The sequence below is a fragment of the Schistocerca gregaria genome, chromosome 1 (genome assembly GCF_023897955.1).
Source record: "Schistocerca gregaria isolate iqSchGreg1 chromosome 1, iqSchGreg1.2, whole genome shotgun sequence".
Taxonomy (NCBI): Eukaryota; Metazoa; Arthropoda; class Insecta; order Orthoptera; family Acrididae; genus Schistocerca; species Schistocerca gregaria.
The window spans coordinates 1,193,265,542-1,193,284,239 of record NC_064920.1 but is presented as its reverse complement, the minus strand read 5'-3'; the positions used below and the strand labels follow the sequence as shown (position 1 = coordinate 1,193,284,239).

The 18,698-nt window shown below is 45.5% G+C and overlaps 2 protein-coding genes across 3 annotated transcripts in view; one reads left to right on the top strand and one right to left on the bottom strand.

Moving 5' to 3' along the window:
- Positions 1-18,698, top strand: part of LOC126284583 (caspase-1-like) — a 398,664-nt gene that overhangs the window by 65,587 nt on the left and 314,379 nt on the right. The gene's annotated exons all lie outside the window — the stretch shown is intronic.
- LOC126284570 (heparan-alpha-glucosaminide N-acetyltransferase-like) overlaps positions 1-18,698 on the bottom strand; it is a 353,817-nt gene that overhangs the window by 200,420 nt on the left and 134,699 nt on the right. For both annotated transcript variants that reach the window (XM_049983590.1, XM_049983597.1), the window contains one exon: positions 14,971-15,027. The gene's annotated coding sequence lies outside the window, so the exon portion shown is untranslated. The remainder of the gene's footprint in view (positions 1-14,970; positions 15,028-18,698) is intronic.

Below are 18,698 nucleotides of genomic sequence, written 5' to 3'. Positions count from 1 at the left end.
TATAGGCTTGAAAGGCATTGCACTATGTTAAATTAGACATAAAATAAATAAATTTTACTGGTAGAAGACAAATATAAATAAATATTCCACACCGTCACAGTTCCAGGGCTTTGCCAGCAATTTGCACAATTAATTTCTGTTAGATATTATAATTCCGATTCGACAAGGAGATTATGTTACGAGGAAATTATTTAGCTCAATGTTAATACGACTGACACTGCGGGGTAATACCGTAGGTAATAATACAGCTCAAGTACTGTGCACATTGTAGAGTTTACTCTCTCTCTCTGAGGATGTCGGATTAGATACAAGACAGCTTGCATGGTGAAATACATAAATAAATAAATAATCCGTTCGCGGATGCTACACTACAAAGATAGTTGTCATCACCCGTCTGGAAGAGTTCGAATGTCTTCAATTTTAGCCTCGTGGTCATTAGGTCAGATGTCCGTTGAAGCAAGTAACACGATTGTTAACACGCAGTGGAACGAAAGCTTCCAAAATGTTTTGAGAAAGGCTCTCTTCGCAATGAAGAACGTCCCTCAAGCAGTAAGTCCAGCCGGAGTTTGACGTGAATATCTGAGAAGCTCTCACTCTGGCTAAACAAAACCTTGACATTTCGCACAACTCTTCTTTGACCCTCACCTATCTCTTATCAATATGGTAAGTGTCCGGCGTTCGAGGGAGACCAGTGGAATCCTGAAGAAGATCCCAATAGAAAGATCGAAACGTTGAGCACTCAACAAGTTTTAAGAGAGCCAAATATTTAAAAGGTTTTCGTCATCAGTAACAACGGCCGCGAGAGAATGAAGACTTTTATGCAACTCGGAAAGCTTCCACATCGCCAAACAGTATTCAAGAATTGGTCAGACGAAGGTTTTGTGAGTGACTGTGGTCGTAGGTTAATTTCTGCAATAAATCTCGGTCTTACGTCTGCCTTCCCCCACGGTTAGATTCGGCCGTCCCACCTCCATATCACTCCACCTAGCGACGTTGGGCAGTGATGGAGACATTGGACTAGCTATTGAGAGGATGGCATTTCAAATCACTATCCATATATAGATTTGCTATGGTTTTCTAAATCATTTAAGGAAAATCTCTGGATAGTTTCAACGAAAATGGACATGGTCGATTTCCTGTCGACGGAACGTTAAACAGTAGCCTTCCCACCCTCCTTCATATGGCTCGAGACAGGTACTCCTAGACACTTGACAATTAAAGCTGATTCAGTAATGGATCTCTAATAGCCTAGTCAACGATCACTAATGGATCTCTGATATCCTAGTCAACGATACTAGACCTTTTCGTGTATATACAAGGGATAGGCAAAATAATGTAAACAATGGTAGTAATGGGATGTATGTGTTTGACGTCAAACAACACAAGTAAGACACGTGTCGCGCTCGACTGTGCACGTTCAGTACGAACTAGGCATTACTGCAGGTTGTTTACGAGTCATGCAAACTTCATATTTTCATTCAGAGGCATTAGTGCAGGTTGTTTACGAGTCGTGCAAACTTCGTATTTTCATTCAGAGGCATTAGTGCAGGTTGTTTACGAGTAGTGCAAACTTCGTATTTTCATTCAGAGGCATTAGTGCAGGTTGTTTACGAGTAGTGCAAACTTCGTATTTTCATTCAGAGGCATTAGTGCAGGTTGTTTACGAGTAGTGCAAACTTCGTATTTTCATTCAGAGGCATTAGTGCAGGTTGTTTACGAGTCGTGCAAACTTTGTATTTTCATTCAGAGGCATTAGTGCAGATTGTTTACGAGTCGTTCAAACTTCGTATTTTCACTCAGAGGCATTAGTGCAGGTTGTTTACGAGTCGTGCAAACTTCGTATTTTCATTCAGAGGCATTAGTGCAGGTTGTTTACGAGTCGTGAAAACTTCGTATTTTCATTCAGAGGCATTAGTGCAGGTTGTTTACAAGTCGTGCAAACTTCGTATTTTCATTCAGAGGCATTAGTGCAGGTTGTTTACGATTAGTGCAAACTTCGTATTTTCATTCAGAGGCTCAAGTCGGCGTGCAATGATAAACCTAACAGAGTTCCAAAGACTGTTTCAACAGTCATGAGACCCTACACAAAACATGGAAAGACATCATCGTGTAAAGGTAATAGTGGGTGCAAACAAAAACTAAATGACTGAGATCGTCGTACGCTAACACGAATTCTGTCAAAACAACACAAAACTACGGCGGCTAAAGTGACTGCAGAGCTCAATAGGCAGTCATCTTCAGTATCTATCAACACTGTCTAACGACACTGTCCGCCTCCATAAAGCAACTATTCATGGACGAGCTGCTATACCGAAACCGTTAGTGACAACAACCAACGCAAAGAAGCGTAAAACATGGTATCAGAAGCATAAATCCTGGATGACTGATCAGTGGAAACACCTTATACGCTCCAACGAGTCAACGTTTTCGTTATTTCCAACATCGGGGTTTACGTCTGGAGCGCGCCAAAAGAAGCCTACAATCCTGATTGCTCGATTCCAACGGTGAAGCATGGAGGTGGAAGTGTGATGGTGTGGGCAGCCATATTATCGTTTTCTGCTGGTCCCATCATTACCCTCAAAGGCCGTGCTACAGCCAACGATTAGTTGATCAGGTGCGCCTCATGATTCAAATGTTGTTCCCCAACAGTGATACCATATTTCAGTACGATAATGCACCCTTCACACAGCCAGGACAGTACAATCGTGGTATGAGGAGCATGCAGCTGAACTGCAGCGTTTTCCCTGGCCAGCACAGTCCCCGGAACGCTTGTGGGCGGTATTGGAGCGGAGACTCCGGAGTAGATTTCCGCCTCCCTCGTCACTACATGAGTTAGAAGAGGTTCTGGTCGAAGAGTGGAATGACATTCCACTGGAGACTATACAAACGTTATATGCCAGTATTCCAAGAAGAACTGCAGCTGTATTACGGGCGAATGGGTTTCCAACTCCTTTTAAATAAACCATTCCCAAGTAAGTATAGGTGTTCATATTATTTTGACTATCTCCTGTAAGTGCATTACACTAAATCAGATTTACGAGGTCTATTAGAGAAAGCCGGCCGGAGTGGCCGAGCGGTTCTAGGCGCTACAGTCTGGAACCGCGCGACCGCTACGGTTGCAGGTTCGAATCCTGCCCCGGGCATGGATGTGTGTGATGTCCTTAGGTCAGTCAGGTTTAAGTAGTTCTAAGTTCTGGGTGACGTCAGAAGTTAAGTCCCATAGTGCTCAGAGCCGTTTGAACTATTTCGAGAAGTAATGATCGTTCAGTCATTAAGGCAGAAAAAAATGGTTTGTCAGCAAAACCTTATATTGTCGGTTTTAATTTCCCATAAATTTACTTCACTTTTCGACGCAATCGCCGTTCACTTCTTAGTACTGTTAGTAACGTTGCGCTAGCAAAGGAACTGGACCACTTATTCGCCACTGGACAACTTATTCGCGATCTTCACACCGTTCTACCGTTGATGTAGGATATCCATACATAGTCGCTCGAAAGACTGTAGGAAAATCAAAATATATCCATTGTGTCTACAGCGGTCCAAACACATCCGTCCACTTTAACCTCTGGCTTTTTCAGCAATTCCGCGTAATTTTTTATAGCCGAGCTTTTCGTTAACAGTCGTGTAAATATCTGCAACGTGAAGAAATCCAGCAGTGGTAGCACCAGTCGACCATCAAATCGCAGTATTTGATCCACTTACGACATTGTTATTTGCTCTCACTCAAAGTCAAAAGACTGGTTACTATTTGTGTCGCCACTTAAAAACCGATAGATGACACAGCATTCATGCTAGTTTCTGCACGTAATTATATTGAGAGTCAGCTGTCACGCTGATCGTCTCCAAGTGCCCCTACATTTCGTAACAGGTGTCACCTGTCTGGCAACGTCACCTCGCTGTTGGAACGGGACATCCTCCTCTAGCATTACTATTCGTCAACAGTAGTTGTCGATACCAGTATTATTTTTCGAACTTTGGACAGGTCAATATTATCTCAGTTGCTTTTCTGAAAACTTTCATATAATCTCATACACAGGATGTTATATTTCAAGTTGAAATTTATGAAAATGAAATACTTTATAAAATGTTTTAGTCTCGATGTTATAATCGAGAAGTACTAGAGTGCTGAATGTACAGTAAAAATTATTTTTTTTAGAAATATTTGAAATTACGAACTATTGGCAAACTTGAAACTTCTATTATTAATTACACAGTACTGCTTCGGTTACTATGTTTATTTCTGGATTTATTTATGAAATAATAATCGAAAGTAATAATATAAAAGAAACAAGCAGAAATTCATTTGTTAAGAAAAATTGTAAACGCTTTGGAATATTGTTATTTCCGCGGAGTGAGAGAGTCGTAAGCATGCCTCTGACGTGATCGGGCGTATTTCTCTAATTTGTACGAACAATGTAATTTCGGCTTTGTTAACGTTAAAAAACAAAAGACTGTATGACATACTAAAATGTGGGAAAATAAATTTACGAAAAAACAAAAATTGTGCAACAACAACCTTCAAATTTGTTTAGATCAATCCAACCCTGATGACCTAAAATGTGACATTTCCAGCGTCAAGAGTCAGACTCCTACACAAGAAGAACTGGAGCCAACTCTACATGACAAGCTAAGTAAACTAAACAGTTTATTGTAATTTTCGCTCCTCTCAGATCTTCACTAAACAACTAATCCTGGCAGATTAAAACTGTGTGCGCGACCGAGACTCGAACTCGGGACCTTTGCCTTTCGCGGGCAACTGCTCTACCAACTTTTTTTTTTTTTTTTTTTTTTTTTTTTTTTTTTTTTTTTTAGCGGTAGCGCGGTTCCAAACTGTAGCGCCTAGAACGGCTCGGCCACCCCGGACGGCTGAATTGAATAAATACGATCCGAATTTTGTTGTTTTTGTGGCCCTGAGTTCGAAGACTGGTTTATGCAGGTCACAAGACGATATATCCTGTGCAAGTATCTTCATTTCTGCGCAGCTACTGCAACTTACATCCATGTATGCCTTATTGTGTAGTCAAGCCATGGTCTTCCTCTACATTATTTATCCCACACGCTTTCCTCTGTTAGGACATTAGCTTTTCATTGATGCCTCGCGATGCCACAAGTCAATGTATCCCTTCTTTTAGTCAGGTTGTGCAATAAATTTATTTTCTCCCCGATTAGATTCAATACCTCTTCTTTTGATATTCTGTCTGTAGAATGCTAAATGTTGACTCTCAACTCGGACTGAAAATGAAATGTCGTGGGGCTAGGGCCTCCCGTCGGGTAGACCGTTTGCCTGGTGCAGGTCTTTCGATTTGACGCCACTTCGGCGACCTGCTCGTTGATGGGGATGAAATGATGATGATTAGGACAACACAACACCCAGTCCCTGAGCGCAGAAAATCTCCTTCCCAACCGGGAATCGAACCCGGGCCCTTAGGATTGACAGTCCGTCACGCTGACCACTTTTTTTTTTTTTTTCGTTCTATCCATTTTTTTTTTTTTTAAACATAAACTGCTTCTAGCATTTTTTTTTTAATATAGAAGACGATGACTTCATAACATAAATTTTTTCTGGGAAACGTAAATAAGTGGACTGTCCACATTTTTTTTTACATAAGTGTGAAAAAAAAATAAAAAAAATAAAAAAAATCCTGCTTCCGTCAGGACAAAACAACAACGGTCTACGTTCCTCTTTCAGGCGCGTACCTCGCTAATCCCGTCATACCTCGCGTTGGTTTCGGGTACGTCTTCACGTGTGTTTGTGGATCCTCTCCACTGTCCTGGTCCTTTCTTGTTCTAATACTTATAGGTAATAATTACATTCTCCTACCCGGGACACCCCAACTGGGTGGGGGATCAAGCAAGGCACTCCCTAAAAAATTTGCGTAATATGTTCTATATCTCGGATGTCTCATAAGCTGTGAGTGATGTTCCTGTAATAAGGCCCAGAAGTCAAGCACATTCTTACTGCCGTCTCGGAAAAGATAACGTACAGTCAAACCTCGAATCCAAGTCACGGCGTTTGTCTTTGTTCGGGGATAATATGTCCTATCTGGGAGAAGTAATGTGCGTGGTTCTACTGTTTGCGGCCCCACCCGAAGGAGGAAGGCGATCATTTTTTTGACCAAACACCATACGTCCGCCGAAGGACCGCATATCAGGCGATGCTCCTCTGTGTCTATAACATTGCACTGCGGACACAGTGGCTCGTCCGCCATATGAATTGTATGCAACCTGGAACGAGTCACGTATTTCCCATTTACCACCTGATACCACAGTGCGCGCGTTCCTGTATCAAGGTGTGGATGGTGCACTGTACGCCATACCACTGACCACGTAACTGTTGGTTGGCGGCGCTCTACGGCATTGTTCGGCCGTCGTCGAGTTAAGATGTGATATATATCACGTGCCGTTGCCGTCCTGGTAGTCGGTAGTTCCATATGTACATAACTGTGTTCCACAAAAAAGGTTCGCATATGGGTAAGCGATGGTGAGATGTGAGCCACCGCTACCGGAGCCGAACGAGAAGGTGGAGCGAGTACGTCTATCAAGGTGCCCGTCAGACTTGTCTGGTGTCGTGTCCACATCTTTATCATTGTGGTTACATAAATAGCCACTGCTCGGTCGCGTACGTGGACTAGTCCAAGACCTCCACGACTACGAGGAAGGGTGAGGGTTTCGTATCCTACCTTAAAAAGCAGACCCGTGCTCACAAAATATCCTAGTGCCGCCAGGATTCGGCGGGCCAGCACCACCGGCATAGGAAGAACTTGTGCCAGGTGGGGGATGCGAGAGGCTAGATAAGTGTTGGCAAAGGTGACCCGTTGTATCATATCCAGTGCCCTTAACCTGTGACTTCGGACACTCGCACGAATTGTTTGCAGAAGATGTCTGTAACTTAGTGCCGCCGTGCGTCGAACGTCTGTAGTGAAGATAATTCCTAGGCATTTCATCTTGTTGATCGGCTGTAATGGTGCTACACTTCCTGTCGGGAGTCCTCTCCCGATGTTCATCGCTCCCGACTTTGCCATGTTCAGGCGACTTCCCGTAGCCATACAATACAAATTAATCCAATGCAAGGAGGCTCTTGCCTCGTCTCCGGACCGTGCTAAAAACACTAGGTCATCTGCGTATGTTCGGCATATAAACTTGTTGTGCCTTATCGTCATTCCTTGGAGTCGATTCCGGAGCCCGCAGAGCAGGGGCTCGACAGCGATGGCATACAATATCGTTGACAGCGGGCACCCTTGTCTGACCGATCGTGAGATGGTGATGGGCCCCACCAAGCGTCCGTTGATGAGCACTTTGGATGCGGCTCCGTGGAGTAGTCTCATAACGACGGTGACAAAACTTTCCGGAAACTTCATTTTTGTCATAACGTCCGTGAGATAAGCATGACTCAGCCTGTCAAATGCGCGATCGAAGTCTATCGATACCAATACACCCCGGAGACGACATGTTGAGGCCAGTGCGATAACATCGCGGTAGTCACTGAGTGCCGTTTGTATATTACTGTCTCCTCCTAGCTGGGTTTGGTCGAGTGAAATCACTTGACGTATTACGCGTTTAAAACGTGCTGCAAGTATCCTGGCGTAGATCTTGTAGTCGCAATTAAGAAGGGTCAGTGGCCGGTAGGCCTGTATCCCTGTGCCCCCTGATGGTTTGTGGATGGGGATGATCATTCCTTCCACGAAGGCGGGTGGAAGAGGCACGTTGGGAGACATCAATTCGCAGTACATGGCAGTCCATCGTGGAATCATGAGATCTTTAAATGTACGATAGAACTCTAACGGAAACCCGTCGGGCCCCGGCGACTTGTGCGACGCTCCCTTATCAATCGCTCCCATTACGTCGTCAACTGTGATTTCACCTGTTAACTCCAGGTTGGCCGGCTCGTCGAGACACGCGGAGAGCGTTCGACGGACCTCCTGAAAGGCTGGCTGATCGTGTTCCGCTTCTTCATAGAGATGACCGTAGTGTTCCACGAAAGCGTTGGCAATGTCTTTTTGCGTTGTCATGCGGCGACCATCTGGCAGTACGACCGTCTGTATTAAGGTTCTGCGGCTACGTTGTTTTTCTCTGATAACGTGATACATCGACGGTGATTCTCCATGGACTCGTTCAAAGGCCCTTGCACGGATTGCGACTCCCTCCAGACGGCGGCGCGTTATGGAAATTATTTGGGCCTGTGCTCGTTTTATACCGGCTCGACGCTCTTGTGAAGGTGCTTGTACAGAAAGTTCGCGGAGCATCGTGAAATAAAATTCCGTCGTGTGTCGCCTCCACATCATCTGCTCTCTTCCGTATGCAATTAACGCTCGGCGCAATGCAGGCTTAACGCATTCCAGCCACCACTGCAACGTCGTCGGATATGTCGGGAGGCGTCGTTCACACACGTGCCAAGCATCTTCGACTATGCGTCTGCACTCAGGTTCCCTGAGGTGCGCTGTATTCAGTTTCCAAACACTGCGACTCCTCCAAACTTGTTGGCGACTCAGGGAGACCGTGCAAATATATGCTATGTGATCTGAAAAGGCGACAGGCCACAATTCCGCATCGAGGATCGCAGGTTCGAGACGACGTGTTACGTAAATGCGATCGAGCCGACTTGCAGAGTGACTCGTGACGTAGGTGTATCCACGTCTGTCGCCATGTATCTTCTCCCATGTATCAATGAGATTCATGTCCTGTATGAGTTGTCGCAGCTCCGGGCATGAAGTATAACGTGGGTGTTGATCCTTTGGTGCGAGCACGCAGTTTAAGTCGCCTCCAAATAAGACATTTTCATACCGACCTAAGAATAGTGTTGCAATCTCCTCTGCGTAAAATCGGGATCGGTCGCGCCGTCTGTCGGACCCCGACGGTGCGTAAATGTTAACGACCCGTACTCCCAGCACTGTGAGAGCCAGTCCCCGCGCTGACGGCAGGTACACCACGTCCTCGGCTACTATGCCACTACGTAGAAGTATCGCTGTTCCGCTGCCGCCGTCGGTAGTAGGTGTAATGTACGTATCGTACTCATAGAGGTCGGGGAAGCTCTCAACACATACTTCCTGCAGCAGAACGATGTCGACGTCTGACGCACGCAACATGTCTCGTAATAACTGCAATTTTACAGGCGTTCTGATTGTATTAATATTAATAGAGGCTGTTCGATATGCCTGCCGCTGTTCCTCAGTGCGTAAAGCGCACATGAACGCTTATGTTAATTTGTGTGCTGCTGCCCGGTGACCTGCTGTCTGTGCGTCAATCTGCATCTTCTGCGCGGTTAACATCCGGTGGACGCAGCACCCGCCATTGCGGGTGCGTCGTCAGTGTGTGGGTCAGCATCGGATTCGTCGGCCCAGTTACTGTGCTGGAGGTCCAGCTCCCGTCGCGTCTCTCCGGTCGGGTTGACCGAAGGCGGTGGCGTTGCTGCGGTGGGTGGAGGGTCTCCTTCCGTCGGCTTTCCGTCCGGTGTGTCTGTATTCAACTCCTGTCTAGCGTGATTGGCGTCGTACTGCTGTGTGGGGGGTAGAACCTCCCGTTGCGCCTCCGGATGCACTGTATCGACGTTACACCCAAGATCGTCTGACATGGACTGCAGTAAGCAGGTATCCGACGGCGCTAGCCGTCGTTTCTTGTGGCGCTTCGGCGACCGTTGTTTGCGCGTGTGCGCCTCCGTATCCGAGTGCGGAAGTGCCTCCCGGTGCTCAGGGACGAAAGCAGCTGTCGGCACAACCGCAGGATCAATTTCCATATCTCCTACCGATCCTTTCCGCTCGGTTAAGGGCGTCGTCGGCGGCGGAGCGGCAGAAGTGTGCGTCGTTTCGTCACTGGAGGCGGTCTCTGCTGCAGTCGGTTGCCGTAAACTGTCAGGATTCTGTACCTGGTCATTCTTCGGGATGGGATCTGTTCGGAATGCGTCCGCATACGTTAGTGGCAGCGGCGTCAACGTGGACGTAGGTACAGGTTCGCCATTTGGAACTTGTACTATCCTCCGCTGCATACATTCGGAACGCACGTGGCCCTCTTTCCCGCATCCTGAGCATGTTTTGGGTTGTCCATCGTAGATGACTATAGCTCTGCATCCGCCGATGAACAAGTACGAGGGTACATGTTGTGTCAGTTCTATTCTGATTTGACGCACCCCATTGAGAACGGGGTAAGTCGTGAAGTTGGACCATTTTTCCTGAACGTGGCTGAGCACTCTTCCATACGGGCGTAAGGCGTCAATGACCAAGTCAGACGGAACCTCGAAGGGAAGTTCGAAAATGCGTATGTTTCGTAAGCCCAGTCCTGCATGATCAATAGTTACTTCTCCAACATGTCCATCAGAGTGACGAAATTTGAGTCCATGTTTAGTATCTCGGATGATTCTGTCACATACTGCATCGTTAATCAGCTTGATGTAAACGACACTGCTCACTATGGAGAGGTGGATTCCGATAAGTTCGTTGTAGTCAAGTTTAACTTCGTCTCGTAGGAACCTTTCTATTTCGTAGGCTTTCGGTCTCGCATATACGTTCGAAAAACTAATCTTGAGAGTCGACTTTCGGTATGCATGTGCCATTCTGTATCGAGTCGTCTAACGCGCGAGTACTCCGAAGAGGTAAACAACTGCGCGAGCGCGAACTACTCCGGCAGGGACGTAAACAGACGTCCGTGCCGTAGCACTGCCGAAGGCAGACTGTGAACTGAGCTACCCAAGCACGACTCACACCCCGTCGTCATAGCTTTACTTCTGCCAGTATCTCGTCTCCTACCTTCCAAACTTTACAGAAGCTCTCCTGCGAACCCTGCAGGAGTGCTAGTTCTGCAGGGTTCGCAGGAGAGCTGCTGTAAAGTTGAAAGGTAGGAGACGAGATACTGGCAGAAGTAAAGCTATGACGACGGGGTGTGAGTCGTGCTTGGGTAGCTGAGTTGGTAGAGCACTTGCCTGCGAAAGGCAAAGGTCCCGAGTTCGAGTCTCGGTCGGGCACACAGTTTTAATCTGCCAGGAAGTTTCATATCAGCGCACACTCCGCTGCAGAGTGAAAATCTCAGTCTGGGAACTAATGTCAACAATAACTGCAAGTAGGAAAGAGGGGGTAGATTACACTGCTGATGATACACAATTATAGCTATTACACCCAACAGGCAAGAATTAACTGGTGAAATTGTAAACGATGTTTTTCAGAAAATCATTAAGTGGTCCTCTTAAACGGGCTCTCATTAAACATTGACAAAACACAGTATATACATTTCCACACAGTAAATGGAATGACACCGTTAATAAATATAGACTTCGATCAAACATCGGTAGCTAAGGTAGAATATTCAAAATTTCTAGGTGTGTGCATTGATGAGGGGTTGAACTGGAAGAAACACACTGAGGATCTGCTGAAACGTTTGAGTTCAGCTACTTATGCTATTAGGGCCAATGCAAATTTTGGCGATATACATTAGAGTAAATTAGCTTACCACGCCTATTTTCATTCTCTGCTTTCGTATGGCATCATATTCTGGGGAAACTCATCATTGAGTAAAAGAGTGTTCATTGCACAGAAGCGTGTAATCAGAATAATTGCTGGAGCTCATCCAAGATCATCCTGCAGGCACTTATTTAAAGAGCTAGAGATCTTCACTGTAGCCTCACAGTATATATATTCACTTATGAAATTTGTTATTAACAATCCAAACGAATTCGAAAGTAATAGCAGTGTACATGGCTACAATACTAGGAGAAAGGATGATCTTCACTACTCAAGGTGAAATCTAACTTTGGCTCAGAAGGGGGTAAATCATGCTGCCACAAAAGTCTTTGGTCACTTCTCTAATAGCATCAAAAGTCTGTCAGATAGCCATATGGCATTTAAAAGGAAATTAAAAGAATTTCTTAATGGCAACTCCTTCTACTCATTAGATGAATTTTTGGATATAGTAAGTGGGTAATTTCCCCGACCCCCATCCTAAAAAAATATGAAGTGTCATGTAATATTTTGTGTAACGTAATATCTTGTATAGACACCTTTTATTAACCTGACAAGTTCCACATCATTAAGAAGTGTCGTATTCATGATCTATGGAACAAGTACTAATCTAATCAAATCTAATCTAATCTGTACGTGACTGCTTCAAATGCGAATAACATCTGAGAGCTAGAACAGTTACATATATAATATAAGGGCGACAGCTGTTATCGTATGACAGTTGCTTGCCAAGCGACAAACGATATTGATGCTTTCGGTCAGGCTGACCATAAGCCCACTGCACAGTTTGGCTGGGGCCCTAGTTCGAATATCGGTCGAGGCCCTGGTTGTCTGCGTGGGCGGACTCTCCCACGCCTCGTGGGGCCACGCACTCGCGTGGGGGCGAGGTCGGGGGCAGGAGCGCGGGGGCGTGGCCTCCTGACCCAACGGCCGCCGCTCTGCTGGGGACGGACGGCGCGGGATTGTGGGAAGCCACTAGCCGCCTCCCTTTGGCAGTCGCTCTCAGCCTCCACCGCCGAGGTCGCTGACGCTCGCCTGTGCGGCAGCACTCGAATGGGAGGTAGCCGGTGTATTTCCGCTCAGACATTACGAAAAATCCGCACTAGAGCCGGTGTAAGATGATACTCGATAGCTAAGAGCACTGTTGTCAGCTTTCAACTGCGAAGCGTAAACGGCTGCTAAAGAAGCCAGTAACCGACAATATAGAGACGTTTACAAAATTATGTTATATGACTGACTGACTGACGTGGGCGTGCGAAGCTGCTGTGACCAGCCTACTGTAAGGGATCAACTTAACCGACTCAACTATAGTTACCCATATACACAACAAGAAGTTGTTGTTATTGTGGTCTTCAATCCGAAGATGGAGCTCTCCATGCTAGTCTATCCTGTGCAAGCCTCTTCATCCCTACATAACTACTGCAACCTACATCCGATTGTACCTGCCTCAAGCCTTGATCTCTCTCCACACTTTCCTCCCCCCTCCCCAGACTCCTGCCCCCTGTCTACATATACACTTTCCCCCCATCACAAAACTATCGACAAATCCCGTCTTTTAGTCAACTTGTGCCACAACCCCTTTTCCTCCCCAATTCGAATGAGCACTTCGTTAGTAGTTGTCCGACCTACCCATCTAATTTTCAACATTCTCCTCTAGTACCACATTTCAAAAGCATCCATTTTCATCTAGCTAGAACTGATTAGTAGCCAAGTACACTTTCTGCAAATATTTGCAGAAAAGACTTTGTAATAGTTGACCGAGTGGTCAAAGCTACAGACCATCATACAAGGGGGGGGGGGGGGGAGGGGAGAGGAGGTACGATTATCGGTCCTACCAGGGATTTTTCGTTCGTGGGAGGACTGGATGCAATCAGCCTCGTGATGCCAATTGAGGAGCTACCTGACATAAGTAGCGGCTCCAAGGTTGAAACGCCGACAACGTCTGGGAGAGTGGTGTGCTGATCCGATGCCCCTCCATACTCTATTCAGTGGTGAATAACTGAGAATGATATGGCGGTCGGTTACTTATCACGAAGTCCACAGGTCCTCATCGCGGGGTTTCCTTATTTTTCCGTTTATTCGATATTAAGAAATTTCGCTTTTCAGAGATGGTTTTCTTCCAACTGCCAGTCTGCCTTCTATATCCTCTTTATTTCGGCCATCGACAATTATTTTGCTTCTCAAATAGCGAAACTAATCTGCTCCTATACATCTCTTACTTCCTAATTCCTCACCATCGCTTTATTTAATTTGACTTCATTCCATTACTCTCCTTTTGTTTTCAGCTGACCATCCATTTCACTCCAATGATCCTCCAAGCCTGTTGCCGCCTCTGATAGAATTGTATGAGTAATGTCATCGGCAATATAATGTAAACGGCAAAGCTCAACGTTTTTATTTCTTCTCCTTGGCCTTTAATTCTTTTTCAAAATTTATTTTTAGTTTACTTTACTGCTTACTCAGTGTGCAGACGGAATAACTTCAGATTTAGGCTACAACCCTGTCTCATTCCCTTCCCAATTGCGTTCTCTGTTTCACGTCCAGCTAACTGAAGAAATCCAATTTAAAAGAAAGTATGTACTAAACTTCTACCGAGCAATAAGCTTAACAGGTTATGGTTTGCAAAACACTAACACGAGTTCTGTAGAAAAGAATGGAAAAAAAAATGCTAGAAGCCGACTTTGGGGAAGTTCAATTTCCGTTCCGGAAAACTGTAGGAACATGTGAAAAAATACTCTACGATTTATCTTAGAAGATACACTGATGCAAGGGAAAGCTACGCTTATAGAGTTTGTAGATTTACGGAAAGCTTTTGACAATGTTGATTTGAATACACTTCTTCAAATTCTCAAGACAGCAGGGATAAAATACATGGAGCAAAAGGATATCTACAACTTGTTCAGGAACCTTTATCTCTTAAGCTTATGCAATAACAAACAAAATGCAGTAAGTGGTAAAGCTGTCATCTCCACTGAAGGGATCTGAAACTGGAAGACATATTGTCTGGATTTACGTGTAACATCGACACCCACAGCACTGGGGCAACATTTACCTGATTACTTGAAAAAACACGGCAGCAAATCAACTTTGACTCCACCAGGAACCGTTATCCTCAGTGAGCGCATACTATAAGGAAGGAGAGCCACATAGCAGTGAGTCACAGTCCCATTACATTTTATTATTTTGCAAAACTAAATTTCGGCTGCAAATAGCCATCTTCAGTGCATTTTCCTCACACTTCAACAGACTCCCGGCATTCATATCACTATATGCTCTTACAGGTGTATAGGCAGGAGCACCCAGTGTAAGAATGCATGGTGAAATGAACTGCCGCGGGTCTATTGAATTGTAACGAAAAATGCACTGAAGACGGATATTTATAGCCGAAATCTAAATTCGCAAGAATAATAAAGGCTAATGGGATGGCAACTGACTGCTATGTGCCTCTCTTTCCTTACAACAAGTCACATCTCCTAACAATATAAGCCACAGCTATGAAGCTCTACCATTATTACCAAGTCAAGTTTACCTGGATACAGAACCTCGTCGTCCGCAGGAGTCGGCGCGCTGTCCTCTTCGCGATTCTCTGGAACACACAAAAAATCCCTCTTATGCAGTGAGATATATCGATACACTGATGAAACAATCAAGCACTTTCCAGCTTTCTTACAATTCAGGTCTCTACAGTTTTGATACCAAGCCGTAACAACTATTTCTTTTTTTTTTTTTTCATTTCTCGTTTTCTCCATTGGACTTTGAAGAGTTCACTTACGACGTATTACCTCCTGGAGAATAATTCGTCCGCATGACAGTCAATAATTGTACACTATGAGCCTCTCAATTTCTATCCCCAAGATTTATCGCTTCGCATTTACCACTGTTCTGTACAAAGGATATCGTCACAAATGAAAGACAGCGATATTGTTGAAGGCTTGGCATTTTTATTGCGCAAGACTCGCGGGCATTGTGTCAATGGCCGGCCGCCGTGGCCGAGCGGTTCTAGGCGCGCAGTCCGGAACCGTGTGACTGCTACATCTGAGGTCATCAGTCCCCTAGAACTTAGAACTACTTAAACCTAACTAACCTAAGGACACCACACACATCCATGCCCGAGGTTCCGGACTGACGCGCCTAGAACCGCTCGGCCACCGCTACCGGCTGCTTCCGTGTGACTTAGCACACAATCAATGACAAATGATGAGACATTCCTTTCAAAATACGGAGGCCCTCCTAGTCATTTTACGAACCTGGACACTAAATCAACAAGATCTGGATAAAAGAGGGGAATTTGAAAGTGAAAGAAATCATGGGAAAATCTGTGCAACCTGTAGAAGAAATTAAAGCACTGCTCCTGGAAGACTGGCTGAGTTCCAGACATGTAGCAAGAGCAGGAAGACGATTTCAGAGAAACTACTTCGTTTAAAATTTTTGCATCCCAATAGGGGAAAGATTCTCGTTTTGATGGACCTCGAATTGTACTCGAGCTATCGAAAAGGATAAACTGAAACAGGTTGGCAGTGCGACTTATAAATTATTGGCAGCAGCGGAGCTATAACATAGCGCCATCTTTACGCCTGTTGTAGGGCGGGTGTGTTGATCGCAACACTATAGAAGCACTGATCGTAATTCTGGGAATTTATTCTGCCGCTAATGTCGTGTGACTAGGGCCTCCCGTCGGGTAGACCGTTCGCCGGGTGCAAGTCTTTCGATTTGACGCCACTTCGGCGACTTGCGCGTTGATGGAGATGAAATCATGACGATTAGAACAACACAACACCCAGTCCCTGAGCGGAGAGAATCTCCTACTCAGCCGGCAATGGAACCTGGGCGCTTAGGATTGACATTCTGTCGCGCTGACCACTCATCTGCCGGGGGTGGACGTTCTGCCGGTAAAACAGTCAGATACAGAGCTGCACGCTGTTGGTTGCGGAAATCGGACACTGAGAAGGTGAGAAGAGGTACCTGACGTCTTCGGTACCTCTTCACCGTCTCACAAACAGTCAGTTTCAATCTAAGCTAGACTTCGGGCTACGCTACATATCAGTCGGTCCCCACAACCTACAACACAAAAAATAATATGTTGTCAGTGATCTCCTGCTTGTGAACGTATGACACCACACGTCACATCATTACATCACGTGTGAGAGTCAACGTTAGATGTCGGTAAGTTAAATCCTTATTTTATATATCTTCAATGAAATTGACCCTTCGAAGCTCTAGGACTGTACCATTGTCATGTGCGAAATACTTAATTGTAGTCACTGAATAACGGAGTTAGGTAGCACATCTGGATCGTATTTTCTATTTTACGGACAAGTGCATTTCACGTCTTCTATAAATGTGATTGAAGAAGTCGCGCTACCCTGAAACGACGAAAGAATCGTTGGGAACGGAGAAAGGTACTAGGTCTGAGAGGTGGGAATCAGTTCCGCCTCACCCAATGTGCTGCGAGAGTGACAGCCGACTTAAACACGGAACGGTGGCGGTGCGTGAGAGAGCGTGAACAACATAGCGGCAGGCATCTCCTTGAGCTGTGGGCCTAGGGTCCAGTCTGAGGCGACTCGGCCTGTCTTCTGGCGTCTCGCCCGGGAATACACGAAGCCAGGGAAAGCTAGCAGTGTGGCGGCCAGCTGATCTACAAGGCAAAAGGTCTCTCAGTTCCCGCGGTTGCTACGAGCTTGCATGTTATAGTAACTCTGTCATGACGCGCGCTACGCCTTTACAGACATACGAGAAGATATTCTCGCGAATGATGAAAGCGAGTGTTGATCGCTGGAGGATACTGTAACGCGCAAGCAAATGTGAAGGCCAACAGCACTACCTTCCCGTATGTAGAAGGCTTTAGTCGTACTTGGTGCGTCGGATTACAAATGAAATTCCAGCTTTCGACCAAAACCCCAACCGTCTTCTTCGGGAACAACTCACTGGCGTCGTGCAACTAGGGATCGTGTCGATGTCTGTGGTGCTGGTGGCGCCTTCTGGAACGTAAACAGCTCGACGAAATCCTCTGTGGTCTGACAACGCCGGGAGTTCGTTTCCACCCACCATTAGGTTTAGCCGCTGTTGCCCGCACTGATCTCTGTGGCCTCTGTGATAACCGAGTCGCCAGCGGAGGAACATTTTTGACTGACGGAATGGGCGCAGGCTCCCCACTAAACAGTGACAAATTTCTTTATGAAGCATTTTGAGGAACGCATCTAATTTTCCTCACGTCCGCCTGTCTTCCTTCCTTCGCCTCGTGAACTAAACGTGTATGAAGTGACCGAGCGGCATCGAAGCTCTCCATCAGTTTCTCGGTTACTCCAATAACATGCACTCTAATATTCAGTTCTCCATGTCGATTTGGAGACAGAAGGAAAGCTACCATTTTTCGAGATTTTAGTAGAACGTAACCCAGGTGGGTGGCTCAACGACTTAATTTTCCGCAAACCGACGCGGGCTTAAAATGTCCCACGAGGAAACCACACTGCAACAGGATTCTTTGTAATTTTTTTATATTTGTGTTGCCTATAGTTCAGCACTCAAATATCAATCACCCAATCACTCAAAACATATAGCGGCAACTTTCAAAAAAATAAATAAAATAAAAGGTCGAGAAAACCGACTTTGAATTTTCCAAGCGTCATTAATACAATAAAGTATGGTTGATTTTTCGACAGACAGTGTGGAACTGAGGTACAATTCTTGCCTCCTATGTGGGTGGCCCAGGTTCGCTTCCTGCGTAAGGTAAATTTTTAAACAAAAGCGCATGTTCTACAAGCATATCCACGTAGCATAAAATACATGAAAATGAAATAAGTTTAATGTGTTTAAATTTTTTTTAAATAACATTGCAGTCTTTACTAACAATCTTTTATAAAATAAATGGTAGTTAAGAATTTACATGCCACGAATTCGTGGTGTCTGTTCTTTTGGACGTTCATATAATTGACTTGCGTCGATGGGTAATGAATCCACAACCTTCACTCTGGGTGCACAATATCATTCTACTTCCTATGGGAATCAAAAATAAGCGAGCATGGAGGACTATGGATAGATGGCGTCGGTAGATCGGAAGGTGGGTCGGCTGTGGAGGGCGCTCAGACAGTCGGCGCAGGTGCGATAAACCCTGTGTCCGGATGGCGCAGTGGTTAACGCAACTGCCTAGTAAGTAGGACATACTGGGTTCGTGTCCTACCCGGCACTTATTTTCACTCGACGCCGCTGATTCTGCATAAGGTCCCGATGCATTTCATATCATCTGTTCCTTCCCTTTCC